Here is an 11,718-nt window from a genome sequence, read left to right as displayed (position 1 = left end):
TCAGGTAACTAGAGTAGTCTGGAGTGGCCAGCAGGCACTTGTGTTGGGCATGAGGCTGAAGCCAGGAGACTGGTGTGGAAGGCGCGGTGAGATCCCCCAGGGCTCCCCCAATGGGTTGGGGTGTTCTGGTCTGGAGTCACCACTGGCCAGTAGGCAAAGCCCAGGGTGCCTCCTGTGAGGACGGCCTGCCTCACTGTCCTGGCAGCCTGATGTGGGGTATGGGCAGGAAGTCCTGTGATCTGTTGCCCTCAAGCACCTCCTGGGACCCTCCTCTCCCAGACCAGTGAGCACACCATCTGCCAATCTCAGCCCAGGGTGCAACTCAAAGAAGACTAGGCTCTGCTTCTACCCCCAGAGGAGGGGATGTGTGAGAGCAAGGGGTCCCCATGGCCTTCACCCTGGCTGGACTGTCCCTGGGTTTCCTGTCCTGGCAAGGGAGGGCCAGGATCAGGCCGAAGCCTCTCCTCTAGGGCAGTGGGCTCCAGGATTCACCTGGAGGAGTGGGGCCCCCAGGTAGGAGGTGAAAGCAAACCTATAAAGGTAGAGGTCCCCCACATGGTAAGTGACAGTGACCACCTGGGCTTGCTGGTCTACCCCATGATCTGTGGGGTTCCCTCAGGATGGATCCTGGGGCTGGTACCACCCTGGGTGGGTCAGCAGGCTATTCTACATTCTGGCTGGCCATGGTGGGGCCTGGGCAGGGGGACTGGGGTGTCTAGGCTCTGCTGTTCTTCTTGGAGTCAGTGTTTGAAGTAACTTGGACTGGCTGTCAGGACATTGGCCAATCTTGGAACTGGTGAGCCCCAGGACCCAGTGACCTTTTCCCCCTGTGGCCTTGACTGGGGCTGGGAACCTCCGGCCTGGCGTCCTGTGTCCTGCCAAGAGGATGTCCTGTCCTCAGGCCAACTCCCCCGCCCTCCTCCATCCCTCTGGGGCCTCTAGGGGCAGAGGTGGGGGTGTGGGGGTGGAGGGGAGTTGGAAGTCAGCTGGCTGTCCCCCACTGCTGGGTCCTGAGCCCCTTCTCTCCCAGGTCCCTCCTCCCCCTGGCCTGGGTTACAGGGACAGAGGCCCTCCAGTCCAGTACCTGGGGTTTCCCCAGGACTAGACTCCTGTTCCCCCAGTGGGGCGGGGGGTGGGGGGGGTAGCTGCTCCGAGGAACAAAGGCTGGAAGAGAGGGGAAGCAGGGAGCAGTGAAAAGGAAGGGGAAGGGGCTGAGCACACTCTGAGGCCAGCTCTCCAGGAGCTGCCTCCCCCATCCCTCTCTCGGGTTTCCTGCCCCGAGCGTGTGTGTGGGCGAGGATGTGAGGGAAGAAGGGTGTGAACCAGCTCAGCTCAGCTCCTGCCACAAGCCTGCCCTCATCATGGGGGAGAGTGAGGCCCAGGGTGGGGAGTCTCCAGTGGAAAGTTGCAAGAGGCTCCTGGAGCTCAGCCCCAGTGGGCTGCAGGAAGACGGGGCTGGCACTTGGGGAGCGGGCGGGGAAAGGGTGGGCCGAGCACCCCCAGCTGCAGGCCCTTCCTCGACATGGTTCTATGGATGTGACCCGAGGGTCCTCCCTGCGCCCTGAGCTGGTGGTCCCTGGGCCTCCGTGCCTGATGGTGTGTGTGTGTGCGCGTGTGCATGTGAGTGTCTCCAGGTGGGGTAGGTTTCTGGGGAGAGCTGCGTGGATACACGTCTATATGTATCTGAATCAGGCACTGAGTCTCGGTGCGCCTTGTATGTTTCTGACAGGTCCCTGAGCACTGCACATGTCACATGTGTACACGTATGTGCTCCTGTGTTTGCATCTGTACCCCGGCCTGTGTCTGAATGCATGGGTATCTGTGTGGCCTCCGTGGATATCTTGTTTGTGGGGCGGAATGCTGTTTTCCCTCCAAGGTCAGAAACGACCAGCCCCCTGCAGAAAGCCTGGACCTGGGGAGGGTTGGGGGCAGGAAGGCAGCTGTTTGGCTCTCTCTCCTGCCCTCCCCCCACTCCCCTGACCGGGGGTTCTGTCCACCTTCAGCACAGGCAGCTCAGCTGAGTTAAAAATAGCCCCAGGGCCTCTGGAAGCGGAAGGGGTAGAGGCACCACAGCAGCAGGAGGGGGAGGGCTGAGAGGCACCCCTGGGGTGCTAGGTTGGACCAGCATCCCAAGGCCAGCTGGTCAGGCTCCAGCAGGGTGGGCCCCACGTCCGCCTGGCCCAACCTGTGAGGCTGCAGGACCCCCACCCTGTGTGGTTACTCTGGACCCTCTTGGAGAGAAAGGCAGCGCCCGGCCTGAGCCCAGCTCCAAGCCTCGGTCCCCAGGGGTAAGAAGTGCCCCCTGTGATGCCCCCCCAGGGGCTGCCCTCACCTGTCTTCTCTGCTCCCTCCACAGAGGGTCCCTGGAGTCTTCCCTGGAGGTCTGGGTGGGATGCAGGACAGGGCAGAGGGCCCCAGGGAGCACTCCTTCCTCAGGGAGGGGTCAGCAGAGGGTTTGGATTTTTTTTTTTCATAATAACTTTTTATTGAAGTACCACATGCAAACAGAAAAGTGCACATACTTTAAGTGTATGGCTGAATAAATTTTCATAAACTGAATGCGTCTTGTCACCAGCACCCAAATCAAGAAAACAGGACAAGAAAACATTGCCAGCCCCAGGTGGAACCCTGGGCCCCCACTCCAAAGGCCCTCACTACGTGACCCGATTGGCTTCACTGACCCCCCCCCCCCCCCCCGCCCCCCGTGTCATGGCAGGACCTCTGCTCACTCTCCCACTCCCCACGACACTGGTGTGGTGTCAGCAGACATGCCTGGAGTCCACAGTGGCTCCTTCCGTGGCTGTTCGGCATTCCAGCGTGGACAGGCCATATTTCATTTACCTACTCCACTGCTGAGGGGCGCTGGGTTTTCCCAGTTTGGGGTATTACAAACAGGGGGGCTTTGAACATTCTGGTACAAGGTTTTTGGTGAACCTGAAGTACCGATTTTCACTGGGCGCCCCTGGGAGTGGATGTGTGGTTTGAACTGGCCACAGATCCCTCTGAGGGTCTGATGGGGGTGCTCTGGACACTCCCCTGGAAATGCTAGAATTTGCTCAGGATTTCAGGGAGTACTGCTCCCCGCCCCTGGGTTCCTGGAACTCAAACCCTGGCATCTCCAGCCTTCAGGGTCTGTTTGTCCTTGGCCGGGCTAGGTCTTGGGTTAGGGTCCCCCAGGGAGAAGCTGTCCTCCCCCCAGGAGGGATGGGCAGCGCCTGTGCGCCCTCCAGCAGCCAGGCACGCCCAGAGGAGGCGCTCCATCCTGGAGGCCCACCCTTCCTTCCTCAGGAAAACCTGTGGTCTGATAAGGCCTCCAGTCTCTGGTTTTCTAAACCACCCCGGCACTAGGACCCCCCAGGGGAGGAGGGACCAGAGCCCCTTGCAGCTGGGGCAGCTGGGGTGGGGACCCTGTTCTCCACAAGGACTCCTGCCTGCTCACGGCTGCCAGGTCCGGGGGCTGAGAGGCAGAGGCCGCTAGCCAGGTGGGATCCTACCCCCAGGTGGGGCGGTCCTTCCCTTAAACCCTCTGGGGCCCCTCAGCCTGGGTGTTTCCTCTGACCCTACCTGAGCCTACCAGGGGGCCCAGAGGAGGGATACCGACCCCCAGTTCTCCCTCACTGCCCAAAAACAGCCAGGCAAACCCCTTTCTCCCTACATGACCTTTTCCCAGGGTCTGTCAGCCCTGGGGTTTCCAGTGGCATCCCAGGATGACTCCAGGCCAAATCCCAGCAGGAAGGAGGTGCCCACAGGATATCCCAGACTCCGCACTGCGGCAGAGAGCCTCAGAAGCCAGGCTCTGCTACCCTGCCTGGCCCTGTACCTGCCCTGTGTCCATGTTACACTGGTGTTTATTAAACTCCTATGTAATGATGCTGTCTGTCAACAAGATGGCATCTTCTGCAGCTGCTTCTGGGGCTCCCGTGCTGTCCTGCTCAGCCCATTAGCTCTACCCGGTAGCTTCTTTAGGTGCAGACTGACGCCCAGAGAAATAAGTCACTTGCCCCAAACCACACAGCTGTGGTGATCCCCATTCTGGCCAGGCTGGCCCCAGAGCCCTCAGGCTCTAGGATATAAGGGGGCATCAACATGGCCCTGCCCTCATGGAGCATGGGGAGGGGATGAAGGACAGAGGGTGCAGACATTAGGCCAGACGCAGGGCTCTGTCTGGGCAAGGGAGAGGGGAGGGCTGTGTGTCGACTCACCAGGGTTGGGAATGAGTGCTCAGGGACGGCTGAGAACCAGCAGGTGGGAAGGAGCAGGAAAGGTGGTTGGGGTGGAAGGCATAGCAGGTGCAGGAGCCCTGGGGTGGGCCGAGAATCCGTGGTTTGGGCCCTTGGTGTGTGGAGCTGGTGGGGGCAGAGGCAGGGAGCGGGCGTGGGTGCCAGCCACTCAGCAGTCCTCATCCAAAGCAGGCTGTGTGGGCACAGGATTCATGTGTCATGAGACCAGCTGCAGGTAGAGTGTGGAGGGTGTGTGGTGAGGGAAGTGGGCTGAGGCTGCGTGAGCAGGCTGGCAGGCAGGGATGAAGAATGCCTAACCCACCGAGGATGGAGGGAGGGGGCAGTATTCTATTCCAAGTGTTCCCTCCTCCCTTCAGGCTGCGCTGACCTGGAGGCTGACCTGTGGGGAACCTCCAGCTAGGGGTGGGGGCTGGCTTCATCCTGCAGGGTCCGCCAGGGGCTGGTCCCACCTGAGCAGGACTGGAGGACACCTTGCCACATCTTAACGGGGACCCTGAGGCCCAGAGAACAGACTCTGGAGAGAGAACCCTGGGTGGGCTCTGAGGGTCTAAGGTGGATGGGGGGCCCTGCGCCAACTGCGGCATGGACCATGGTGGCCTAGGCGCTCTTTCCTCCAAGCAAGACTTGTGGGAGTCGCCCAGGGCCCAGGCATCCTGAGGAAGGGGATCTGCCCTGGCCCCCTGCCCCAGTGATACCTGAAACCCCCTGAGGTCACCCCACTGCTGCATGACCTCTCCTGACCCCAATCATCGCCAGGAAGGGATTTCCTTTGGATAACCGGGACCAAACCAGCTCCTTTCCCCTCAGGGTCCCCTCCCCCGACGTGGAACCTGCAGCCTGGCCTCTCTCCCCGAGCCTGGGCCAGCAGAACCTGGAAGGCTCCCGCATCCGTGCCCTCTCTGGCTTCCTGTCCCATCAATAGGCAGCCACCACCTGGTGGAGAGAGACATCTCCTGCACCTGCTCCATCCAGGGTACATCAGCTCTGCATCCCAAAAATCTCTCTGAATCATGATTAGATCAAGTCTGTCCTGTTCAAAAGTCTTCAGTGGCACCCTGTAGCTTGTGGAAAAGCCTAGAAGCCCAGCCTGGTGGTTGTTGGAGCCCAGCTCATCCTACATGAGCCCCAGGCAGGCCTTTTTTTTTTTTTTTTTAAGATTTTATTTATCCATTTGAGAGAGAGAAAGCACAAGCAGGTGGGAGAGGGAGAGGGAGAGGGAGAAGCAGACTCCCCACGGAGCAGGGAGCCCAACGCGGGGCTCGATCCCAGGACTCCAGGACCACAACCCGAGCTGAAAGCAGATGCTTTACCCACTGAGCCACCCGGCGCCCCACCAGGCAGGTCTTTGATGCTTCTTCCCCCCAGGAACACCCTCTGGGCTCGGCTCATTGAGGAGTACCTGCTGCCTGTCCTTGTCCACCCCACAGCCACGTTCTGCCCACCCACCCACCCACAATGTGTCTTGCCCTCCTTCCCAAGGCTGGGGCCTGACCATCTCTTGCTCTGTGTCCAGAACTGGACCTGGCTCACAAGCGTGGGTTTTTTCAGCTGGGACAGAGGAAAGTGCACAAAAGCACGTGGCATACACACACACACACTCACACACACACACTCACAGTCTGGCACGCTTACCCCACGGACGGCCACTCCCAAACATGCACACACACCGCCGAGAAGTACACGCAAACAAGAACACAGACACACTTGCAAAGACAAAGGCTCATGACAACTGTCAACAAGGAATAGCACCGGACACGTACGAACTTTATTCAGACTGGTGCAGCAGGCAGGCACAGGTACAAGCCGGTTCAACTCCAACGGAGACACAGATGACCAAGGTTTTTATTCTTTAATTATTTATTTATTTAATTAATTATATTTATTTGAGAGAGAGCGCGGGAGCAAGGGGAGGGGTAGACGGAGACAGAATCTCAAGTGGACTCCGCACTGAGCACAGAGCCTGACGCAGGGCTTGATCTCACGACCCTGAGACCACGACCTGAGCCGAAACTAAGAGTCAGACACCTAACAGACTGAGCCCCCCAGGCGCCCCTTGACTGACCTGTTTATTGCCTGGCCCCCTCCCAGAACACAAGGAGCTTCGTCTTGCTCTCTAGACATACAACTGCCCGGCACACGGTAGGTTCCATACGCTCCGTGAATGTTGCCGAACAAGTGAATGGGAGAAGGAGGGAGATAAAGGTGGCAGGCTGCCATCGGGCAGGGTTAGGGCCTCTCCATGCCCACCAAGGGGACTCCAGAAGACCCTCCTCCAGCGGGAGGAGAGGGGCCGGTGCCTTGTCCAGGTAGGACAGAACCGTTCATCCCGCTGGCCTCTGGGGTCCACGGCCACCTGTTGCCCTCCCAGCTGCTGGGCCACGTGGCCCTGGCCAAATTCCCCCTTTTTGCTCCGCAGTGCTCAGGAAAGGTGCCCCGTCTCCCCCTTTCCTCCCAGGACAGAACTTGGGCAGGCTGCAGATGACATGGCTCCCAGGACCCAACCCTCCCCCCCCCCACTGTGTCCTGGCCTGGCAGCTCCAGGAGGGGACACTCGGGAGAACCAGGTGTCCCCTTCACCTGCTGTGGCTATCTTCAGCATCACCAGCCTCTGCAACGTGAGCCTCAGTGGCTGTGGCCCGAGGGAGCAGCTGCACTCCTCCGGTGGAGACTGAGGCCCCTGGCCCCCTTGCCCTGCTCCAGAGCTGACTGGCTGGTTCCCCGAGGCCGGGTTTCCAGTGCCTGCCTGAGATGGAATTACAGCCCCAAGCCTGCACCTGCAAAAGGTAGGACTGCCTCCTGGCTTGGCCAGGCAAAGACCAATTCAGATAGGGTGCTTGCTGTGTGTCCCCAGGGGCAGCAGGGGCTGTGGAAACCCCACATGGGGGTGGGGATCTGGGAAGCATCCCTGGAGGACAGGATGCCAGCACAGGGACCACAGGAGGAATAGGGAGGAGGAGGTAAAAGGAAGGGGAGGGGACAGGGAAATGAAGGATTGGACCCACACAGGTGGCCAGGGGTCAGATGATAAAGGGACCTGGGCTGGTGCAGGGTGCCGGGGTGGGAACGCAGGAGGGAGCCCAGTGCCACCCTCTGAGCTCAGGCTGGCTTTGGACAGCTGAGACCCGGAAACTGGGCCCACCTGGGTCTCTGGAAGGCTGGCGGCCCCCAGAGAGAGGGCTGGTGAGGGAGGGAGGCAAAGTGCCCCCTGACCATTGCCAGGTCAGGGCAAGGTCGGTGGTCAGGCTGAGCTGTTCCCAGACCCTCAGCGGACAGCCCTCTGGGGCTGCCCCGGCCAGGCCCTGGCTGCCGTCCCACCCCTGGGCTGGCCTGGCCGTGCAGCTGCCCCTCAGGATTGGTGGCTCTGCTGGTCTTCCCTCTACTTCGGCTCCCTTCTCTTCCCACCCTTTCCCCTCTGTCGGCCAGGCCCTTGGCCCCCAGATGCTTCTCTAGCTCTCTGCTCCGCTGTTGGGCACCAGCCCCTCCCAGGGAACACAGCAGGTGTGGCCTGGCCTTGGTCCGGGAGGGAAGGTCTGGAATGCACAGCCCTGGTGCTGGGGCCTGAGGGTGCTGGTGGGCGCTGGGGCTCAGGAAGGAAGGGTGCTGGCAGTTGGTAGCGGCGCTTTGGAAGGACGGTTGGGGGTGAGTACTTGGAATGGAGATGGCGCGGCAGTTGGTGGTGGCAGCTGGAGTGGCAGTTGGGACCTGGCAGGGGCGCGGGCCTGGAGGACAGTTGGGGTGGGGCAGCCGTGGGGCTGGCAGGTAGCCGCTGGCCCCGAGTGACTCTGGAGGGTGGTCTTGGGGAGGCCCTGCAGGAGAGCAGGGCCAGCTGGCGCAGACACAGGCCGAGGCAGGCCGGGGAGTCGGCTTGGGTGGTGCTCCGCTGCAGCCTGGGACCGCCTCAGTCCACCCGCAGGACCCAGGGCGATGTGCAGGGGGCGGGTCCTGCTGCAAAGCCCAAGCATCCTCAGGCCCGCCCTGCCCTCTGCTTCGCTCCCTCCCTGTCTGGCTTCCACCAGGGGCTTGGAGAGGGCAGGGGCAAGTTCTGGGCAGTTCCCTGGGAGGGGGCAGGACTCCCAGGGCTGTTGCCATGGGGATGGTGGAGCAACACCATGGCTGGAGAATAAACAGACAAGTTCTCCGACTAGTGACTGCTGTGAAGACAGCTCAGAAAACCCAGCTTGGAGGGGACAGGGGGGGGGGGGGGGGGGGGGTGCTGCCTCGGGGGCAGGTGGTGAAGGCCCTGGCAAGGGGGGCGCCCAGGGGATACTGGGAAGGGAGATGCAGAAGGATATTTGCTATCCCTCCTGTCTTTCCCGAAGCTCCTTCCAGGCTACACCTCCCAGGAGCAAACCCGAGGGAGGCAGGTCCCTGCTCTCTCCCCTGCTCTCTCGGTAGCATCCGAGCACCTGGCATGGGGCTGGGTCCCCTTCCAGCTCCTCTGCCCTCCTGAAGCCACACAGTGGGAGTGGAGGGCAGGGAGAGGACTGGCTGAGCACCTGCTGCGGGGGGCAGTGCCAGGACCTTGTGGGGGCCCTGCCAGCCACACGGCTCACCAAATTGAGCCCGTCCTTCAAAGGTCTAGGGGATGGGGGCAGCATGTGTTGGGGGGCTGCTCGTTCTTTCCAGGCTCCCTCTGTCACGAGCCTTGCCGTGTCTCTCCGGCAGGCTCCTGACAACTCACACGTGGCTGGGGGTGAATTTCCAGCATGACCAGCATGCATTAGCCAGTGCAGAGCCTTGACCACCCATTTCCTAACCTGTCTTGTCCACCAGCTTAGCTAGGGACCACATTCAGTTCATCATGGTACTCTAAGGCTCCCTATCCCCTCCACCCTCTCAGACACTGACCCTGGACACTGGGTGCCCTGGTCAAAGAGAGCTGATGAGGCCATAGCCTGGGTCCCCACCTGGTCCCGGAGCCACTTCCAGGGTGGAGCTGCCCTCACAGAGACCCCCTGTTTACAGATGATGAAGGGCCAGCTGATTGTCAGGTAGCAGATACCTCCTAGGGTCTGTGCCAAGCCTCAAGGGTGAGGTGCAGTGCACATCATCCACATGGATGTCCAGCAGACCCAAGCAAGAGAGGAGGCTTAGCGACCCAGCCTGGCATCTGCCCACTGTGAGTCCAATCCTGGTAGCACCTTAGCCAATGCTGGGCACTGATGAATGTGGGGTTCCTGGGGCCACGCAGCTAGTATGTCCCCCATAGAGCAGATGCCCTGAGGCGGCTCCTGGGAGTCTAGTTACATCATCTCCCTTTTTCTCCCAGCTCTGTTGAGAGGCCACAGTTGCTGCTGTTGGTTCTTTTCTTTCTTTCTTTTTTTTAAATAGTAAAGAGGGTTACTAGCTCACAGAACAATAACCAGCTAGAGATAGGGTGGACTTCAGGTAAGGCTTGATCAGGGATCTCCAGGACTGCTCTTGGTTCTGCCTTTTTGGTGTTATCAGATTCATCACCAGGCTCCTTGCCCTTCTGTTGGTTCTTGGAGCAGAAAAGATGGGAGTCTGTCTTCAATCACTGGCAAGACTGCAGGGGTCAGGTAACCTTGATGCAGGGTAGGGGAACAGGGGAGAGGGTCCCAGGGCCCTAGGGACTTACTCCAGAACCCAGCAAGCCTTTCTATCAAGGCCAAAAGCCCTAGGCTGGGATGCTGAGACAAAGGCTTAGTTCTTGTGGGCTCAGCAATGACTGAGCACCACTGTATGCTCTGACTGAGGCAGACTTTACAGCTCTCCATTCCTGCATGGACAGTGGGTGTGGCATCTTACGAGGTTGTTCTCTTTGGAGAGTGTCTGGGGGGACTGAGACACCTTGGGAAAGACAGGGGCTCTTTCTGGGAGGGGAGGGCAGGCGTCAGGGGTCTGGTCCTACTGCGTTTGGCAGCCCTCCCCAGTTTCCCTGGCCTCTTCCCCACCCTGGACTACAACAGTGTTCTAGGCAGGCAGGTGGGGGACTCCCGCAGAGAGCGCCCTCTGTCCTCTCAAAGGGAGGAGGCAGGTGACCGCTAGACCCTCCGACCCTCCGGGAGGCCTAAAGGCAGCCGCTTCTCAGGGCAGCTGTGTCCAACCTTCACTTCCTGACTGAGGAAGTGTGGGCCTGTTGTTCCAGCCCAGGGGGATGTGACTGAGAGGGTCCTCCAAAGAAAGGCTTGGGAGGGGGCTTCTGGGCCGGCAAGGCCAGACCAGGCAGCGGGAAGGGAGTGGGCTGAGGGTGTCTGCACAGCCATTTCCAGGCGCCGGCTCGAAGTGAGGGAGTGTCCGAGCCTTTCATCGCTGGCTGCCAGACCGCGGCTCGCCCTTGTTCACTCAAGGAGAATTTCCCCCGCTGCCTGCCCTCCCGCTGCAGCCCAGTGAATGCCTCCTTACACATCCTGAGAAAGCATCCATAATGGTCCGCCGCCTCCCACCTCCCGAGGAATTCCGCGGCGCTCGGCCCGCAGGGAGGCAGGGCGCAGACGGCCCGCGGAGCCTCGCCATTGGATGGGCTGGTCGTGCTCGACTCCTCTGCGCGGCTGGCTAGCCGCAGGCTCACCTCCCTTCCCACCGCCGCGCCCGCGAGAGGAAGCGAGGCGGCCTTTGCCCCGCACCGGCTACAGCCAGGAATGTGGGGCCACGCTCCCCATTCAGCTGGCCCGAGTGCTCGAGGACAAGCGGGGGCGAGAAGGGACGTGCAGGGCCCATCCCGGGCAGCTCGGCTCCAGACCGTTTCAGGGGGTGTGGGGCAAGGCCCAGGCAGCTACTTTCCCGCCCCTTCGCGGGGGCTGCACCCGCACGGGACAGACGACGCGGCGGGAAGAACCCACGCGCGCAGTCGCGGGCGCTCCTAAGTTGACCGAAACCAAAGACCCAGGGGCAGGCACTGTCACGCGCGCCCCGCGCCCCCGGGTGCGCCCCTCCCTGGGCGCGCCGAGGTCCCCGACGGCGCGAGCGCGCAGCGCCCCGGCCCTCTTCAGCCCCGCGCCCAGCACAGCCGCGACAGCGCTTTTCCGCCGCACAGCGCGAGGTCCGCACAGCCGCCCGAGCAGGTGGGGAAGTCTCGAAGTTTGCGAGACGCGCGCGGCGAGACTGCGCATCGGGTCGTGGGGACAGCCTGTGGCCCGCGGACCCCGCGCCCCCGAGGAACAGGCGCGTGGGCAACGCCGGGGTGCGCAGTAGAGGAAGGGGCTGAGGTGCCCTCGCCCCGAGCCTCATCTCGCGTAGGGGTGTTCTGCCCGCCTCTCGGCGCCCCCGCGGGAACCCGCACCGGTGCTCAGAGACCCCCACACCGCGCCGCCCCCGCCCCCCGCCAACCCAGGGGAGGGGGCTTCCCACAATGCCCAGCGAGCTCCAGCCCGCACTTCCGCTGTCCGGCCGCCCACGGGGGGGGGCGGAGGAACCGACCCCCGCCGCGGCCCCCTCCCGCCCCGCGGCGCCGAGCCCGTGGCCCAGCGAGGGGCGGGGCCGGCGGCCGGGCCGGCGGGGGCGGGGCCCGGGGCGG

The sequence above is a fragment of the Mirounga leonina genome, unplaced genomic scaffold, assembly GCF_011800145.1.
Source record: "Mirounga leonina isolate KUSES-001 unplaced genomic scaffold, KU_Mleo_1.0 Mir_195, whole genome shotgun sequence".
NCBI lineage: Eukaryota > Metazoa > Chordata > Mammalia > Carnivora > Phocidae > Mirounga > Mirounga leonina.
Note: the sequence above shows the minus strand (reverse complement) of the source record.